The sequence below is a fragment of the Corapipo altera genome, unplaced genomic scaffold (assembly GCF_003945725.1).
Source record: "Corapipo altera isolate COAL_440 unplaced genomic scaffold, ASM394572v1 63, whole genome shotgun sequence".
Lineage (NCBI taxonomy): Eukaryota > Metazoa > Chordata > Aves > Passeriformes > Pipridae > Corapipo > Corapipo altera.
The window spans coordinates 1198113-1217109 of record NW_020884928.1 but is presented as its reverse complement, the minus strand read 5'-3'; the positions used below and the strand labels follow the sequence as shown (position 1 = coordinate 1217109).

Here is an 18997-nt window from a genome sequence, read left to right as displayed (position 1 = left end):
TTTTGCTTTTGTTGTTATGTAGTTACATCCAAAAGTGGACAGTTTTCAGCTGCATTTAAATTTTAGCCTGCTACTTGAACACAGTAAGATACATGCAAAGTTGATTCTTGATGTGAGCCTCACATGGTGGTTTCTTCTAATTCCAACTTGAAAACAGACTTACTGTATCTTTCTTGTGTCCATGAGGTTCTTGAACTGATGCTTCCTAACTCCAGAAGTTCTTTTTTCCAGAGATTGCCTCAGAAGAAATGTCAATGAAAGACGGCTTTGGAGAGATTTATAGATGAGGTGCAGTAAGATGTGAGGGAGAAATAAAAGAAGTCGTTTACAAAAATAAAAACAATCCATTCCAATTCCAGGTCTTGGAAATCTTGTTGAAGCTCTTGTGGATGTCACTATTTAAGTGCACTGTTCATGCATGCATACATCCATCATCTTAATTCCAGCACTGTTTAATCCCCAATGCTAAAACACCAATCTCACCCCTGGGACAAGCAGCATCCTTCTGGCTAACTTTTGTTAGTTTAACAGAAGGAAGACTTAGTCCTTGGTGAGGCAGAAGTATTTCCAGTTTCTAGAAGTGAAGGAAGCACATTCCTCTATCTGTCGTCTTGCAGGATCTTTTGGGGCCTTGTGGACCTGCAGCTTCCTCCTTCAGCAGTGGCTGCAGCCTTTAGCTGTGTGACCTGGCTGGCTGGCCATCACATCAACACACTTCTTCATCTACATAAACCATAAAGCTCAACATAGAAGGAAGGGCTAAGCTAGATAAAGTTTAACAAATTCAGTGACATGGAGTGAGGAGTGTTTTGGACAGCGAGTTAGGCTCAAATGGAAGGAATGGAAAGACACCCAGGTTTAAAACTTTCTTCCTCCTTTCTGAGAACAAAGTGTTTGGCTGTTTGTGTCTCAGTCATCCTGAGTAGTTTCTCTGGGAAAAAGAGGAGCAGAGGATAGGAACAGGCTGCCTTGCTTGGTTCCTGGCTCCTCAATAAGAGAGTAAAGCTCAAACCAGTCCCTCAGGCACGTAATGTTGCTGGAAGATCAGGGCTCTGGGGAGCAAGTCTTGGGGGAAAAAAAGCACAAGAGAGAAATGTAGTAAAAAAACCCGTTAAATTTTATAAAGAAGGGGTTATATAATTTTTCTATCTATTTTTTAATGTACCTTGTTCATGGAAAATTCTTTGTAATAGAGAAATGGAAGGTGCAGAGATGCAGAGTGGGATACTTCACTGCACAAAGGGAAATTCCACTTCTGCGTAGTAGGAAATACCATAAATGCGTTCTCTCTGAGGTGTAACCATTGTACACAGCAAATACAAACCCATACTTTTTAGGAAAAAACATGAGCCTTCAAGTAGAATCTGTGGTTAAAACAAATTAAATTTAATCCTTTTCCTGGCTGCACTGTGTGGTTCGTTGGCTAGTTCCTCAGGCGGCTCCAAAGGCATTTTGTATTTGTCCTTCTGCCTCTCACCATTTTGCAAGGTGAAATTGTACCATGTTCTGTGGTTTTGCTAACTTTGCAGTTTGCAAGGAATAAATATGAAGTCAGATGATACAAGTCAGATTATTTGATCAAAAAAGAAAGGCATGGACATACTTCTGCATATTGCTATGATCCAGGGTGAAGCGAGTAAACCTCTGTTACCTGCCAGTGTTGGAAACACAAAGGCAATAACTGCAGGGTGGAAATAAAAGCTGAGCCAGAAACTGAGTTACACATCCCTATTGTCTTGCTGGCTGCCTTTAGTGCAGTGCTGAGCTATGGTTATGAAACTGTGCCCTGCATTTACTCATGTCACATTTGATTTGCCAACCTGTGTGCCAGAGTGACAGGTCAGTGCCTCCCTGCCCTGGTGGGAACACCCCTGTTCCATCTTCTCTGCAGCCGCTGCCAGGAACCTTTCCAGAGAATGCCTTTGTCTGAGGAAGGATGCAGACATTGAAGTGACGATATATGGAGCAGAAGCACAAATGGGATGATTTAACACAGTGGGCAGACAAGCTCTGTCACTCATTTCTGTGACAGGGAACTCAGCATTTCCTTTTCTTCAAGAAACTTAATCTGGTGGAAGTGCCTGTACATGACACTGCTGCATTTGCTGGTCTGTCATCCTGTTTGTCTGCATATCTCAAGCTGGCATGGATGTTCCTTAGTATTGATCCTTTAAAGACAAAATTTGGTGTCTCCTCTCTTCCTGAGTGCTTGTAATGAAGGATAGTAAATTGATCTCTCTCACACAGAGATACAGTGTTCAAGATATGCTGTTCTGTTCCTGGTATTTAGATTTTAAGGCCTACTCTTCTGGAGCCTGTTTGAGATAACTGATCTGTGTAGCTGTTGAGTGCAGTATGTCCCTGACATAGTGACGTGAGGTTTGGGAGGATGATAGGAAGAATAAAAACAACAAGGTTGCTTCCTCCTGTTTTGGAGTTGTTGTTCACTAAAAGATCATGAGATTGACTCAGATGTGCTTTAGCCTGCTACAGACCACATGGAAAGGAAGAGGAATACCAACAGTATTAGGTTTAGAGAAGTAGAAGGTTCTTTTTCATGGCATTCTTCAGAAATCAAAGTGCAACATAAATTTTAAGATCTTAGCTTAAGTCTAACAACTAAATATATATTAAGTGAATAAAAACAGGCCATCAGTTACCAATGTTTTTAGAAGCAGATAGAATGAAGGAGAGAGTTCTACCTCCAAACCAGACATGTCCTCAAACTGATGCCTTAAGCCCCTAATGGTTTTTATTTTTGCCTTGGCAAAATAAACCCTTTCTTATCTCACCCCTAATTACCTGCTCTGGGAGATTTTTTCAGCACCATAAATCCCACGGCAACAAAACATATTAGCATCCCATGGCCACCAAAAAGCTTGCATGCTGTGATTTAGATTGCTCCACACTATGTAAAAATACATGTCACCTCTTTCCCATGGGGCTATTTCATTCAGATCTCCTCAGAGTGTCCTCTTTAACCAGATATAGAAAGCTGACTCCCAAGAAGCTGAATCCCACGTGGCCTGTAACCCCGTCTTAAAAAATGCAGAGACAAAGACCTGGCAGTCTGTGGGCTATCTCAAGGACTCTGAGGGAGCAGAGGCTGGAGCTGGGTCTCCTCTACAACCCAGGGCAGCACTGCAGTGTGGGCAGAGGTGGCTCCAGGGGATCATCACCTCCAAGGGCATGGAGAGTCCTTTCCATCATCATCTACTGTCTTTCTCATTAGAGGGCCCACACCAGTGTGGGAGTGAGACCCAGAGTAAACCTGGGTTTTCTGACCAGGGCCAGTGCTGTGGCAAGGAAGAGGCCATCTGGTCAGCCTTGTAACGGCCCTTTCAAATCTTACACAAAGGCTTGTAATTACATTTGGGTTGGATTTAAATAATGCATGAAAAGCCAAGTCTATGATCATGCATTTAAATACAGCAACTACTGTGCTCTTCTGGTTTAGTGAGGATTGTGTGAATCAAAAATACCTTACTCATCTGCAAAAAGGCTTAGTCCCAGCAAATCATGACTTTAATTACAGGAAATAATCATAAACTACTTTATATGCAATTAAAGACACTTTCTTTTGGAGATATTTTTGTAATTTGTATTTTTTCCTGAAACCAATTACCCAAAATATTATACTTTTTCATGCCTGCAGCGCAACTTTGTCTTGCATATAAATGGAGTTTTTTTAATTAAACTTTCTTTATGTATAATTGAAATTTGAGACTGTTTTACCTCTATCTAGGTAATTGATTAGTAGGCCAATTATTAGGTCAACGTGCTGGTTAGTAGAAGCAGCTAACATTTTTATGCTACAGTTTACTTGTTTAGATAATTATATTAATTTAGAATGTAAATTGATGCAATTACAATGGTGTTTTTTAAAATGTCAGCATCTTTTATGTTAATGTCTAATCAGCCTTTAATCAAATTGCTGAAACCATTTTGAAACAGAAAATACCTTTTACACTGAAATTTAATGTAATGCTGGTCCAGAGCTCGTTAGTTTCATGGGAAGCCCAGTACTGGATTTGGACCATGCTCATAATTTTATCCATCTGTTGAAGCAGAATAACAACGTTCAAATTCAAACTGAATAGTGGTGTGGCCCAGATCTTTCACAAACAGCTTCAAACAAGCAGGGGAGTATTTCATGGCAGTGGTAGACTTGAAGGCTAGGGGAAATGTGTCCTGAAGGATATGTGATCCTGTGGTAGTTGCAACCCATGATGTGTGAAGAAGAGAAAGGTAGGTATTATGTCTTCTTGTGCTCAAAGTGACAGTTCAAGGAAGATCCTTAGCCTGTAATGAATATCTATTAGTCAGGAACAGAAACTAAGTGAACATCCAGGAAAACATCAACATGATACTTTCTGCCTAGCAGCTGGGATGAGGAGCTGTGCTGCTTTCTGGGTCCCCACCGATGTCTGCGCTCCTGCCTGCCTCTGTCATGGGGCTGGTGTCCCTCAGGGATGGTAGGTCACATTTCCTGACTTACCTGTCTACTTCAACAAGAGAATCACCCCAAAGAGCATCTTGGCAACTCGTATGCTGAGGGGAAACAAGCAGCACATCTTAAAAAGTGGTGTCCCTTCTCAGAGAGCTTTGATGTTGAATGTGTTTGACTGTTCTCTATAAATATATTAGATGAATGAAAAAGTGGGGCACAAAGTAAAGGAAAAGAGGGTGCTGGCATAAGGCCAGGCAGTATATGTTGGCTCGGATAAATTTGGGAGAGCAACTCTTGCTACCAGGATAGCTGGAATGTTGTTCTAGGGCAGCATGAGCAGAAAAGTTGCTTCCAAAAATCAATCAACTCTTATGCCTGATTGCCTGTAAGGAATGGGTGTGATAATCCAGCAAAATCCATTATGCCTTTGTGCTCTCATGGCCATTACAGGTAAGCCATCCCTATGCTATCCTCCTTAGTAAATATGTGACTGGATTATGGAGAGGATTTGGCTGGATGATGGGAAAACAGAGTTTTCTAGAGGCTGCCTTATAAACTTTCTGCCTCAAAACCCAGTCTTCCTGTGAAGCAGATTCCACAGGACCACATTGCCCTACTGGCTGGTGCCATCACTGCAATGCTGGTGTTGGCACAGGGCTTGGCTGCCTGAGCAGGGCAGGAGCTCACACATCTCCAGGAGTACTGCACATTCTTTCAATCAGTCCTGATCTGAAACATGATCTGGGGAATTTACAGAATTAAGCTGTCAAAACTATGCAAACAGTTATAGGCCTGGATTTGGCATAAAAACTTATACAGTGTTTTCCTTCAGCATTTGTATTTGCTGTTGGAAATGCTTCAACTCATAAATCTGTGCAGATTATGCTGATAGGGGAAAACACTAACAAAACATAGTTTTACAGGTGGTTTTAGGTGAATTTTCCATCAGCTTTATGTGCCTGTAACATATCATTGTATCCTTTTCTCAGCCATTAACTTCTGCTGTGAAGCATGAGATACTGGATTTCTTTTACCTTTATCGTTTGCCTCTGTGAGGCCAGGGTAGAGGCAGACAGAGGGCAACATGTCAAGCTGGAGACAGGAGCTGGAAGTGCCAAAAGATGGGATGTGGCCGTTGGTGGCCGAAGTGCTTGATATGAGGAATACCACAAATGCCAGTGGTAATGACATCTAATAGGAAAGGATAGCTCTCCAGATTTTGCTTTTTGAAAAGCTATGAACATGTATTTGTTGAAGGAGAAAGGCCTAGGCTTCGCTGAAACATGTAAGTGCCAGATGGGTGATGAGGGTATCCAGGGCCACTGGATTTCTCTTTCATGACCTTGGGCCAGCCATTTGTCCAATAAATATGAATAGGCTATCCCTGTTAACTTGTACAGCAGCAAGGCTAACTTAGTTTAAAATTGCATATAAAGTGATCTAACAACCCTCTATCCTTGTTTTTCTCTTTTCCCATGCACTAAAAACTCACAGAAACAGGAGAGAATTAACCTTGGTGTTGGGGAATGAGAGGAGAAGACAAATTGTTTCACCTTATGTGTAGGGAGGGAGGTAGGGATATGTGGTTGGGATCGGGGCAGGAGAACTGAGGAGTCATTCCCCCTTCCAGTGTGCTGAGCTGTTAGATCAGCTGAGCAATAAATATGTGTCTTCAGTCTTAGATTAGTTCATGATGTAATTCTTCATTTTTGCCCTTCCCAAGGAGTCACTGCTGAAGCTCTTTTACCAATAGCAGAAATATTTATTCCGATACAAGATAACCATTTGTTTCACTTGTCCCTCCAGAGACACATGAGTATATCGCATTTAAGTAAATGAGTGTGCTGAAGACCTAAGACAAAGTCCATGGTCCTGTGCCAAAATGCTACATCATGAACTAAAACTCGTGGAAACTTAATACAGAGTCACAAATTATTTGCTGTATTTAAATGAGACTTTAAACATTAAATGAAAGCCAATACACCCAATAAAAGCATGTAATCCAGGCTGTAATAAATCATCTCATGCTGGTATCCCAGTGCAAACGAGGGTGAAATTTTAAGTGCATTGACATTAATGTCGTAGTGCATCTTGACTACAACAGATCCAGGATTTTTTTGGTAATGTGCTTAGAGTCTTAATTTACTAGCAAAGTAAATTGTTTGGGATTTCCTGTTTCCCCCCCAGTCACTGATGATGTGATCAGTGGGACAATACCACAATGTAGTCATCTGGATTTCTCTGTCAGCATCAGCCACCTTCCTTTTTTTCATCCTTCTCCCAAAGCCATTTCTGTGTTTCTCACTGACCTCTCCTGCAGTACACAGCCTGGGCAGGTGCACTGGTCTATTTGGCTTTTAGACTTGTTTCCTAAGAGGAGAAAGCTTACATGATTGATTAGGTGCCTTTTTGTCTGTAGAACTTTCTTCAATTAAAGTCTACAAGGAGAATAGCTATCCTAAAAGTCATTGGGCAGAGAAGGCAACCCCAAATGAGCACCATACGCTGCACCAAGCCCGCTCTGGGAGGGGAGCAGAGGCAGCAGTGCCAGCAGCTGACTGCATGTGACACATACATTACTCCAGAATAACTGCAGGGGGGATCTGTCCTTCCTCAATGGGAATGGTGGAGGGAGCGCACATGGGTTTTGCACTGTCACGGTGGGTAGGTGAGGAGGGTCTGGGAGTAGGGAACAAGAATGAAAGGCAAAACAAATTTCAGAGTTGTGTCCTTTGCAGAACTCTTTTTTTTTTTCCCCTGTACAGTTTGGTTTCACGTGACTTCAGCTTCTTCCACTCAGTGGTAGAAACACGATGACCTTTGCTGAAGTGGCTGATTACATTTATTTAAATGGTGTCTAGTGATAGCAAAGTAGTAACAAAAATTGATTTGCAACTTCTAGTGTGCTTTGCAAAACACATGAGAATTTCATTGGCACTAGTTGGAAGCAAGGGAAGAGAAAATAGTACATAAGTTAAGAAATATTTCTTAAGTGATAAAACTTAAAAAACTTAATTTTTGAAGAAAATTAATTTATTTTATTACCATACATAAATGACAATTCATTTGGTGTTCTCAGAGATATAAAACAATACAGAAGCCTGCATATATACTTCAATTATATAATTTTAACATCTTTCATGCTCAATTATTGCCATTGAATTGATGTGGAATATATAGTGTTGGTTTAGCTACAGCTTAAAGATGGGGCTTACAAGCTGTGAAAAAGGTAAGGTGTTTCTTCTGTCTGTACCTTCTTTTATTCCCTGGGTACTCTTATTCTTATTGCCTTCAAAAGTATTTGTGGATGTGCAAGAGGCCCAAGAGTGGCTACTAATGTTCCGACTACTCCCTTTTATTGTTTTGAAGGGTTTAGGAACTGCTTTATAGAGAATTTTTCATTAATTCTACATTTTTTCGTGGGCTTACCTAAAGATCTCATTTTGCAGGCTCCTGTACATAAGTTTATCTTTAAAGGCACCAGTATTATAGTTTTACAACTGTTAGGCAGGTTTCTTGAAGTTAAACATATGTGAGTTTCTTCAAAGTTTAAGGAGAGACGGGGAGACATTGAGCTGCCATCTGAATAACAAATACCTTCATTTTCAGTAGAAGTGAGAAGTGAAATGTTCCTTAGAAGGTTGCAGACAGGTTTCATGGACTGCAGATGCACTGGGGACTGATCTATGACCACCTTTTGTCTGCTAGATCAGAGCATAAATATGTTTATTGTTATATATCACAGTAACAAGGGCAATGCAGTAGCAAGTAGACACCTGGCTGACCAGTAGGTTGAAGGAATGAGGAGAAAATTCATAGTTCTTTTGTTTTCTTGTAAACCAAGATAATAGTTCTAGTGTGTCTGAAATTAGGGTAGGAAAAAAATGTATTAGTAGTATTTGGAAATAGATTATATATGTTATTGATGAAAAGAAGAATTCAGTTATAAAGTTTACTCCCTTATTATTTGTTTTCTTTTCTATAAGGGAGCCTTTCTTTCATTCCTGTTTGGCAAGTAGGATTCACGTGTAGCTGAGTTTGCTTACACTGTCCCACTCTTCCAATCTGTGTGTGTCAGGAGAAGGGTCCCATGTACAGTTGTTCCCAAGACAAGGGTTTGATGCCTGTAGAAGAGAGAGTCATTTAGTGCTTACATGGTGCTTCCTCTACAGAATACCTCCTACCTCTAAGATCTTCCATCCTGTTAGTTATTTAATACCTATTTTATTTTGGGAACAAAAAAAAAAACCTAAAGAGAAATGGGCACTGTTCACATCAACTGTTTCTGCCCTACAGATATAAGGGGAATAGTTTCCTTTCCACAGGAAGAGTCACCAGGAGCCTTTTAGCCAATTACCACAGCAGTTTGTAGACCACAGCAAAAGAGGGATTACTTCTGCCTTCCGTAGTGAACATTAACCACTGCTGTGCTACACAAATGGGCCTTTTATATTTTATCTACTTTGATATTTTAAGGAAATGAGAAATCCTGAAATGACAAAATGCTGGTAATAATGAGGTGAGTTATCACCACATGGTTATTATCAAGAGAATTTTCTTTTTATACTAATGTGTGTTAAAGAAGAGGCATGTTCCTTGTTTGCCTTGGAAGGAAAACCATTCAAGTTTACTCTTGTCAGGTTTCTGAGAAGAATAAAGCATTGTTACTGTTTGGGAAGGAGAAATGACCTAGTGGAACCTGGCCCACCAGTTGTCTTCCTGGAAGCTCTTGTTGTGTCTGAGGTTTGTCTAAATTCCCCTTCATCCCTTGTCGGGTTCAGCTGCTGGTGCTGCAGTCAGTTCTGCATTCGTTATCTCCAGTAAAGTTACCCTATTTGCAGTAAAAAAGAAATTGGACTTGGGTGTTTTGTAACCATCATTAGACATTACCTGTAACACAGGAATTCTTTTGGTAGTGAACTGCAGCACTTCTCCTGCAGAAGCTGGTAAACCCGAAAGACACTATTTAGCACCCACTACATTCCTGAGGTAAGGTTGTTTTAAAGAACGTCCCTGTCCATGGCCTGATGTCCTTCCTGCTGTATTTGGAGTAAATGAACCTTAAATGGAAGCTCATATAGATACAATTGATTGAAAATAGACCATATACTTAAATTTTATATGATAACAGCTGCAGATTGAATTAGTAAATCACTATTCACTATGACTTCTTACTTTGGTCTTGTTTTCATATAAAACCCTTTGATCATGTTTTGTGCATTAGTAAGTGAGTTTTCACTGGAAACAGGCAGGTGCATGAGGACCTTTGTGGTAATGCTGTGCTCCGGAGTCAGCTAGCACAAGCACGGAGCTGTCTGTTTGAAGACTCTTGCAACATCTTTGTTGAGTTTCAAGCATGAAATGACGTTTCTGTCCAGTGCAACTGTGAAGCAAACCAACAAGAACCTTTGCAGTGTTGCAATGTTGTGTACACTTCAAAGTGTAGCATTACACTAAGAAGTAGTCTTACGTTACTACTTTGTGTTGTCAGCATACTGCAGAAATAATCAGTGTATAAATTAACATATGAACTTTCCAGAATTGCATGTGGTGAGTTTTAGTTCAAGCATAGTTAACAACATGGATAAGGTGCCAAAACCTATTTAAATATCTATGTCTTTGTCCCTCTCTACTTTTAACTCTCAAATGATTGTGGATGCCATGTAAAAAGCTTTTGTGTAGTATAGGACTTGTATTAAGGATCTCAGTATGCCCAGCAGCCTTTACAACAAGAAAGAAGAACCTAACTGAAAATAACAAACTTCATCTCTGATAAGGGATTGTTTGAAAAGTTTTTTTCTAAGAAAAAAAGTCAAATTCATATGAAGGTTGTGCCACTTTTAAGCCTAACAAAGTAACACATTTGGATTCTAAAACTAATTGGAAAGATGATTTTATTAATGGTACGAGTGTCAAGAACAAAGACACTTAAAAACTGACAAAAAAAGGAATGCAAAGAACTTTATCAAGCTATAAAAGCTTTGTAAAAGTAGAGCAGATACTGCATAGCTGGATATGCTACCATAAAGGATCTGAAAAAACTACAGCAGTAGAAGCCCTGAGATTCTTCCTGACATGTGAAGTAATGCCTTGCATTGTTATGTGGGCAAGGCTGTTTTTCTTGGCTATAATTTAGGAAGGCTTTTGTATGTTATCATTAATGAATTAGAACTTGAATAACAAATCTTGGATGTAATCATCATAATCTGTTCCGTTTGGGGTGGGACAGAAGAAAAAAAAGCTTATTGTAAAATAGTTTAAACCTATTTGATGAAAAAATACAGATAACTTATTTGCTTAGCATAGCTTATCTTTTATGTGGATTTTTTTTGTTGAGTGATCCATAATCATATAGTCTGCTTCAAGAGTTCTTAACTCAATCATACTGCAGTAGTGAGCTCTGTGTACTGTACTGCTTAGTATCTTGTGTCTACTTTGAGTTCCATATTGAATTGAAGGAATTGAACATGTCAGACTATGCCATAAAACAAAAATGAGTAAAGTAAAATTGATTGCAAAGTGTTCTCCATATTGTGTACTTGCCTTAAGAAATTATTCTTCATAGGTCTTTGTAACACAGTGTAACAGTGTAATATATGCTTCTATGTCTATATGCATATATGCTTATGCCGATTTATAAATTATTTTTTATGTGTGTCAATACATATCAGAACTTGCCTTCATCTTGCCCTGTAATTGTGAGTATTCTTTAAAGGTGTGTATGTGAGGGTGTCCAGTAGTACCACGTTGTTGAAACTTGAGGCAGTCATGCTAGGTGGTGTTTGTTAGTTCTCAGTTTAGAAATCTGAAAGGTGAAGCACCTTTCAAATAGGTGAATGGATAAGATGGAGATTTTGCAGAAAACAACTTTTGCCTTGTCTGGGTAAAAACTGAGAAGAAGGGAAATTTCTTCTATGTGGGGATGAAAGAAATACAAATTTGTGAGCAAGAGGGATGTAAGAGATGCATGTCTTCTCAAATTCAGTATATGGAATATCAGACCTAGCAGTCATTATATCTGCTTCTTTTGCTTTTTTTTTTTTTTTTTTTTTGTGAAGGAAAAAACATCATTTAAGTGAGAACCCTTACATGAACGAGAACCTTTTCATTTATTTTATCGCCCATCTATCGCTCTGCCCAAACAGACTCAAATTCTTCAGTTTTCCAGGAGCTTGTAATTTCTTACTGACGACTCCACTTGCGTCCATTTCTTTATAAAACACAAAACACCTAAACACAAAATTTGCATTCTGATTTGGTAGTATTTTCAATAACTTGAAAAAAATCTTAGTGCCTTGATTTGGAAGAATGAAGTGGCTTGCTGAAATTTCTTTTAAGTGGCTGACAATAGTCATTAGAAAGACATCTAGTGAATTTGTCTTTAGATGAGCTTCTTAATGCAGGGAGGTTTTGTGGGGCACAGTGGTGTGAGGTCATGCCCTAATTATCTTAATTTAGTTGGTTTTGGTCCACTGTATTTCAGGTTCAGAAGCATTTATTTGTTCTGCTGTGAGACATAGTGCTTCATTATGACATTTGCACTGACAGTTATGGGAGAGATATGCTGAAAGGCGCTAGGCTACATCAACATTTTCAAACTCCCACATGCTTCTTTCCATTTTTATTAGGATCTCCTCAAAGTTGGTTACACACCCTCTTTCAAATTGTTCTTTATAACTCGGGTCTATCACGTTGCCTGTACAACACTCACGAGTCACTGTGCAGCTGGTATGCTAATTGCTACCTTACTGAACCAACCATAATGGGCAGCCTTTCCTGTGTATTAACATTTTGTCCTTGACCTTACATTTTGATTATTGTGTCTTTGGAGTGAATTCTGCTGCCTGCTTCAAGCTTTGCAATGCCTGTGTCCAGCACTATGCACAATGAGACCTAATCCCCAGCTGGGGACCATCTCTAGCAGTGAAGAGACAAATGAAATCAATTTCAACATTTTTTGTTTTAGTCTGGCCTCATTCAAAAGGGGGTTGGTTGCTATTTCTCAATTCCTATTTGACATACTAGTTTTACAGTGATTTTCTGGCTATTTAAAGCAATTTTGGGGGAGAAAAACACGATTCAGTGTTTTACAACACTGTATATACGGACTGGGGGTTGATTTTTGGTATCTCTCTATTCTATACACAGTACATGCTAATGTACTTGAAAGGTAAGATGTGTGAATTGCTGCAGATCTTTAGCTTTGAAAAACATGGGATTGAAAAGCTGGGCTAGTCTGCTTGTTTGCCTTCCCATGTTGAAGTGGTAACTGTCTGCCATTACTGTGCCCTGTGGCATTTTAAAAAAACAAGAGACGAGAACATTTTTGCTACTCTGTATGCCTCACAGAACAGGAAAAGTAAGACATCATTTAAAGTGGCTATTGTGCAGGAGGTTTCTGGAATGTTTGGCATTGCATGTTCAACTTTGGCATTTTGTCATTAAAAACTGGAGCACAGCACAAGCTCTCAAATATGCAGTCAGGCCTCTTGAGCTCCTGTAAAAATAAGCTGGCAAACAAATCCCTCTAATAAAATGCTGATGCTGGAAAAGATATACAGTCATCACTTCGTTATGCTACTTTTCTCAGCACGTCTCATCTATTTCCGAAAGTAGAAGAGAGAGATGATTACAGTTAAGCAGAAGTCATGATGGGGTGAAATCCTGGCCTTGCTGAGACAGGGGACAGCTCAATCACTGGGTCAGCCTTTAAGCCATGAAATGTCCCAGTGGTCTGGCCAGGTCACTGGTTTCAGTGGCCATTAACTTACCTTTTAGTCATGGCAGTTGTCTCTTCTCTCTTTGTGCTCTTATGACGGTCATTGTTTAGCAGAGTATATGGGGCTTATGACTTTTGGCTCAGGCTTTTAATGACTCTGTAGCCATTTAAAATGCTCTCCCTTAAACCTCCCAGGGGTTGAGTGCACTGGTGAGGTGAGAGGAGGCTTCTGGCATTAGGAGCATTTGGCATTGGGCTCCTATTGATAACCCGGCCAGTGAGGGTGGTGACAGGCTGCAGAGCTGCAGTCTGGGCTTTCTTTGTTTACTGGGACTGTTATTTTTCCTATCAGTTTTTCTCAGGATGGTCCATTTGTAATTTTTTACTCAATGTGTTTTTTCATTCCAAATCTGTATAGCTACTAGTCATACTTACAACATTTTCTTAATTATTATGTGTTCTTTCCTTCAAAAAGAACTACATGGTTTTAATATGTACTGTGTGGGATGCTTGGCTAGGATAGCTGAAGGAAGAAACAGGAGTAATGACAGCCTGGAAAGGAAAACTGTCAGAATATTTGGTTATTTAATTCATAAATTACAATCCTGGTTAAACAACAAGAAATCATTCTCAAGTTAGACTCTTTAGAGCTAATAATGACAGTGGAACTATCTTGAATACAAAGAAAAGGTGAAGGTAAAGAAACTTGTTTTAAAGCAAACATTTTGGCAGTGCTGAAAGTGTTCTAGTGGTGTTACAGAAATTGCAGTATCTTTCCTGTCATACCACACTGGCATGTGGGAGTCCGGAATAAGAAAAATACTGATGTGACAATCAAAATAATGTGATAGAGAGGGAGTCCATGAAGAGACCATGTATGTCAGCCCAGGTGCACTAGCTAAGCTACCTTCCAAATACTCTTGTATGTCATAGTGATCAAGTAGGTTCAGAATAAAACAAGTTTTTATGAAACTACATATGCTCTTTTTTGTTTCCAAATGAATCACTTTTGTAGTGCCCTTCCAGAAGGAGCCCACTGGCACTGGGCAGACTAAGTGTTGTTGAATGAAGGCAGGACGTGAAAAATAGTCTTCTTTCCTCATTCAGAGAATAATACTTGTTAAACTGCACAGCTTTAAATAAGGAAACAGTACTTGTGATCATCTGTAGTGGCAATCAGTCATGTCTTTCTTCTTTGTGGTGTTCAAATATTGGGGAAATGATTATAAGCAGCTTACATGTTTCTGAAGCAACTCTCTGATCAAGTATTGTTTTGCCTCTTCAGTTTTGAAAAATCTAAAAATACGTGCCCTATCAGGAAAATACTATTATTGGGTCTGTAACCAGTAATGTGTTTTAATAGAGTGGAGAGGAACTGTGGTGGTTATTTGTGGGTTCTTTCTTGCTAAATTCAGTAGCCTGGCACACCAGAAGATTAAACAGCACAGTTTGTATGTGGTCTATGCTGCTCATATAAGCAGATCCAGGGTCTTTTTTAAAACTCGTATGTTTTTTAAGGTCCTTGTGCATCGGTGTCTAAAGCTTACCAGAGAACAACACATCCTGTGTGCTGCACTCTCATCCTCACATCTTGGACTTGTTCTGGGAGTGCATAAACACCTCCTCTCTCACCTTTCATGGCTTCTCATGTGCAAGTGGCTTTTGAGGCCAGCTTTCCTCTTCCTGACTTCTGGAATAGCCTTTAGCATTGGAGCAGGCACCAGGACTCAATCTGCAAAGCTCTGTTAAATGAAATTTCCAATGGGCATCCAAAGATTGTAACACTGTATTTGTGGTAATGGCCAGATAATACACTTAGTCCTCTGTGGACAAGATTCTGGTATCCCAACTGTGTTTGCAGGGTTGGGAAGACATGGACCCCACTCCTTTGGGTCCCAAAGCTCTTGTGAAGCTTCATTTTGCTGCACATGTACTGCCACTGGAAAATTGTTAGGGATCTGTAAAAAGAAATTCCTCAAGTTAGACACTTTAAAAACTCAAATAGATTGGTTTTGCTTGTTAGCAATGGGTAAGATGAAACACAGACATTTCTAACATTTTGACTCTCTTTATTCTCTCTGTGGAAACCCAGCAGGCAGGATGTACAGTGATTTGGAAATTTTTGTGTTGAGTTCTTAGAACAGCTGAGTCAGCTCCACAGTTTCTCATGACTGTGTTTTTAGCTGTTACATAGCTGTTACATGGTGATAGGACTGCGGACTGCCACTGATGAAAAAAACAAATTTATATTTGTGGCAATTAGACAGTGATGTATCTAGAGCTAAGCAGTACTGATGATGGCAGGATTACAAGAGCTGGGTTGTTTGGAAATTTAGTGTTCTCATTGTGGCTATTATAGGGCAAAACTGAAAGCTAATAAAACTGAAGACAAGTCATATCAACAGACCAATTAAACACAGGGTGTATCATGCATACAGATGTTTGTGAGCTATACTATTACACAGCAAATGTTATTTTGACCTTTCAGTGTGAACTCTGTTGATTCCCCAAGACTTTTTCATGCAGAATAGCCTGGTAGAGAAGGAATCAGACATGACTTCATACAGTCCCTGACTTTAGCTGGATTTCTGCAGTCCTGATTTAAACCAACTTAGTTTTACTGGAGTGATGCAGGGGACAAAACAAGCCAACTTTTCCTTTCTGTGGTTTTCACTGTGTAGGTCATGAGAAAAGATGAAAATATGGCTTTCCCAAAAAGATTCCTTTTTACAATTGGTTTCATTACTAAATTGGAGCTTGGGTGGATGATTATTGTATGTGGTTGAGTGGCATTTGCTTTAATTCTGTATTTGTAGGTGGCACTGTCTTTTCTGCCAGGAGATAGGAGAAAGGCTAAGGACTTTATCTATTAATGACATAGCCCTGGAACAATAGCAAGGTAGCTCAGTTTGGAACCACAAGGCTGTTGAAACACAGATAACTTTAAACAACGAGATTCAAAACAAACTTCTCTCTGTCTCATCAGTGCCTGACCAATTTCTAATAAAACCAAGCTTCACTATCCTTTTGTTCTGTTTGCATAGAGGCTTGTTGCATGATGCGGATGCAAGGGTAATACCTGTTTAGCTTCACTTTGACAGTTCTATTAAGATTAGACTCAGTATAATTTTGCATCGCAAAAATGGATTCAAACCTGTGCGGGCCCTTACCTTGCAGCAGCAAACTGCTTAGCCCAACTGGTGAGGAGGATTCTTAGTTGCTGTGAATTGAAGAGAAAATGCATGGACTTGGAGCTTTTGTTGAATGCTTTTTTCATGTGTCACAAGTTCTCACTGCAACTAAACTCAGCCAGAAAGGTGGTGCCCTGATACCAGTTGAGAAGGTCGATATGGTCCTACACACCAAATCATAATCACAGCAAAACCCAAATACTGACCAACTGACAGTTGACTTGACATCCTTCTTTACAATGTTTTTTCTCTATATGTTCAGTAGAATATGCAATTATTTTATTGCTGTTAGTCAGGTACCTTTAAATCACATTAAACAACATTCCTGAAAAACACAAGTAATGTGTTGGATTTTCATCATTTCTTGCTAAACATCTTAGTTAAACTGTTGCAAGCCCCTATATCCCGTGCTTTTTCCTTTATGATTTTCTTTTTTTTTAATATCTTGGTAACCAGACCTAGTAATATGTAACAAATAAAAGTATGATGCACAAATTTCAGTTCTTAAAGCTCACTTTAATATAAATGAAAGCTAATCTTGTGCCTCTAATTTTTGCCCTTCTGAAGTCCCAGCTCTTTTCATCGACTAAACTTAGGGTCTCACCTCCAGAAATATACCTTAATATTAAAAAACACTCATTTCTACATTTTAGGACCAAACTGATTGCTATAATAACTTTTTTCTCCCCTGTCTCACATTCTTTTTCTTCTGAATTGAACTGTACTCTTTTATCAGAAATTTCTCATAGGTACCCATATTACATGATCAAGTCGCTTTTTCATATTCTTTTGAATGAAGCCTGCAGGGAGAACTTCTCTGGCATCATCCATAATTCAGAATTTTATAGCTCTTTCCTGAGTGTGCTGAAGTTTTTCAACATTACTTTTGAAATAGACACACACCAGAACTAACCTTGCATTATTTTATGGTCCTGTCAGAGCCATATAGAGGAGTAATGTTGCTTTCCTACTGTTATTTTGAATTCCCTTCATATATTGTATTCATTGGCTGCAGCATATCACTGGGAGTTCATGGTCTGTTGTCGCTTTATGTTTTTTAAACCATTATCTTAAAGTTTGTCATTTATCAGTGGCAGAACTAGAAAAGGTTTCACAAATTTCCTGAACTTAATTATGCAAGGCAAAAAAATTTCAACTTAGTACTAAACAAAACTCTTTAACTGATGGCAAGGCATAACAATAATCATATAATAAGTAATGTAAGTTATGATTTCTGTAAGGTTTTTGACAGTTGTCACATTCAATAAACAATTATAGTTCTGCAATATCCCTGTAGATTGGGGAACTGTGCTTTATTTTGCAGTGGGGAAACTGAGTCCCAAATTTGTCACTGGCCAAAGTGTTTCTATATCTATACCGAACCCGGTTTTACTGAGTCCACGACCTATTCATTCATCCTTCTTGGGCTGCTTAGGAGAATAAATGTTTTATAGTTAATGTCATCCCATCATGATGTTATTCTGAAAGTGCTTCCTTATATGTGGGGGTCATACCTGTTTTTAGGGCAGTCCTGTGTAGGCTAGTGGTCCCTTTCCAGTGCATGAAGTGGACCACGGCAGCATGAATTTCATTGTACAGCAAGTCTGCATTCCTTGACACACAGAGCAGGATAATGCTGCTGGTGTCCAGACCTACTGTTTTCATAGTGCTACATTTGCTCACTAATGGCTTACGAGGCAAATGTTTAAGTGCTTATTGTTACATGTTCTCCTTTTATCTCATCACTGATAGAGCAGTGTTAGAGTTGTGAAATTATATTTTTTTTCCTTTTTTGAAAAATAAGATCAAGCAGCAGAAGATGAAGGCTTTCAAGTGTGCACTTATGAGCTTGTTCACAATGACTGTTTTGTCTCCTGTGGTTCACTCCTGGCACTTATTCAACTTAGCATCCGTGGATCAGTAGAGCCTGCTGAGCTCCAGCGCCTAAGCTCCTACATCACCTCTGTGTCCTCAATGGAACAAATTTGAGAGTTGTCAGACCCTGATGGATAGATGGTCTCCAACACTTAGAAGTCCTGTCAAATCTACTAAAGCATCTTTTATGGTGGAGAACAGACACTGAGTGCTTCAAAAGACTTGATCAATCTTGTGTCCTCTTTTTTTCCTCTGCTATTAAAGACATGGGGCTCAGGTCAAGTTCAGCATGGGATCTTTTGCATCATAGAAACTTCTGTACTGGAAGGAAAAGTTCACCTAGTACTTACACTAAAAGACTAACTATTTTAGGAACTTTGGGTACTTTTGTTGGGCTAGATACTGGGCATCTCCTGGGGAGCAGACTGTCCTCTTTGCAGTAGGTGTGTTTTACTCCTTTTTGTACCTGCAGAGGGTTTTCGCTTCAGTGTACTCAAGTACACTGCTTTTACCTTTCTCTGATCACCCACTATTGCTGTAGCAAAGGACTCTTTGGGATGTTCCTTGTTCTGCTTAGGAGACCAGTTGCTCCTCAGACCACGGGTGTTTTCTTGGAGCCCATTTCAGACTGGAAGCCCTTGTCCCATCTGAAGGATGATCGTCCATTTCTCCCCTTCCTAGTCCCCTGATGACAGTCAGTTGTACCTCACAGCCTGCATTGATCTTTCATGCCTGTCCTGTCTGGAAACAAAGGCAGAAGAT

At 39.5% G+C, this 18997-nt stretch overlaps 1 protein-coding gene and 1 long non-coding RNA gene across 19 annotated transcripts in view; both read left to right on the top strand.

The window, feature by feature from the left end:
• KIAA1217 (KIAA1217 ortholog) overlaps nt 1-18997 on the top strand; it is a 353867-nt gene that overhangs the window by 211315 nt on the left and 123555 nt on the right. The window lies entirely within an intron of this gene.
• LOC113954431 lies at nt 12019-12433 on the top strand. The gene is made up of 2 exons (XR_003530195.1): nt 12019-12178; nt 12282-12433. It is a non-coding gene; the product is annotated as an uncharacterized LOC113954431 (long non-coding RNA).